The sequence below is a fragment of the Propithecus coquereli genome, unplaced genomic scaffold (assembly GCF_000956105.1).
Source record: "Propithecus coquereli isolate 6110/MARCELLA unplaced genomic scaffold, Pcoq_1.0 Scaffold3, whole genome shotgun sequence".
In the NCBI taxonomy this organism is placed as follows: Eukaryota; Metazoa; Chordata; class Mammalia; order Primates; family Indriidae; genus Propithecus; species Propithecus coquereli.
In genome coordinates this window covers 15,935,684-15,936,993 of record NW_012148618.1, presented here as the reverse complement: position 1 = coordinate 15,936,993, position 1,310 = coordinate 15,935,684, and the positions used below count along the sequence as shown (strand labels likewise).

The 1,310-nt window shown below is 42.7% G+C and overlaps 1 protein-coding gene across 1 annotated transcript in view; it reads right to left on the bottom strand.

Annotated features, from left to right (window-relative positions):
• SLC28A2 (solute carrier family 28 (concentrative nucleoside transporter), member 2) overlaps positions 1–1,310 on the bottom strand; it is a 32,017-nt gene that overhangs the window by 29,841 nt on the left and 866 nt on the right. The gene's annotated exons all lie outside the window — the stretch shown is intronic.

Sequence of the window (1,310 nt, the reverse complement as noted above, 5' to 3'; positions counted from 1 at the left end):
AAAAAATTAGCCGGGCATGGTGGTGCAGGCCTGTAGTCCCAGCTACTCGGAAGGCTGAGGCAGAGGGATTGCTTGAGCCCAGGAGTCCAGGGTTACAGTAAGCTATGATCACATCACTGCCCTGCAGCCTACAGAGTGAGACCCTGTCTCTAAAAAACTAAAATAAAATTATGGAAAGTCAAAGGAATTAGCATTGTCAACACAACTTTGAAAAAGAACAAAATTGGAAGATTAATACTGTACTACCTGATTTCAAGGCTGTTATGGACTGAATGTTTGTGTCCCCCTCAAATTGATATGTTGAAGCCCTAACCCCCAATGTAACGGCATTTGGAGATGGAACCTTTAGGAGGTAATTAGAGTTATATTATGGTATGAGGGTGGGACCCTCGTGATGGAATTAGTGGCTTTATAAGAAGAGGAAGAGATTCCCTCCTCCCACATAAGCAAAGAGGTAAGGCCATGTGAGGATGCAGAAAGAAGGTGGCCATTCGCAAGCCAGGAAGAGAGCCCTCACCAGAGCCCAACTATGGTGGTACCCTGATCTCAGACCTCCAGCCTCCAGAACTGGGAGAAAATAAATTTCTATTTTTTTAAGCTACCCAATCTGTGGTATTTTATTATGGCAGCCCAAAGAGATTAAGACCATTATAAAGAGATAGTAATTAAGCCAGTATGGTAAGCCAGCTGGAGGCTGGAAGTCCAAGATTAGGGTGTCAACATGGCTGAGTTCTGGTGAGAGCCCTTTTCCAGATTGCTGACTACCATCTTCTCCTTGTATCCTCACACAGTGGGAAAAGGGCAAGAGAGCTGTCTGGGGTCCCTTTCATAAGGGCACTAATCCCATTTATAAAGGCTCCACCCTTCTCACCTAATTGCCTTCCAGAGCTCCCACCTCCTAATACAAGCACATTGGGGGTTAGGATTTAGTCCATAATACAGTATCAGAGAAAAAATTGACACATAGTTCAATGGGACAGAATAGAAAGTACAGAAATAGAGCCATACATATGGTCAATTGGTTTTCCAAAAAGTTGTAAAGGCAACTTATTATAGAAAAGATAACGTTTTCAAGAAATGGCACTGGAATGATTGAATAACCATACGTAAAAAGAAAACCCCAAACCAGAAAACATCAATTCATAACTTGCACCATATTTTTAAAGTTACTCAAAATGGATCATAGACCTAAATATAAAACCTGAAGCTAGGCCAGGCATGGTGGTTCACACCTGTAATCCTAGCACTCTGGGAAGCTAAGGTGGGAGGATCACTTGAAGTCAGGAGTTAAAGACCAGCCTGAGCAAGAG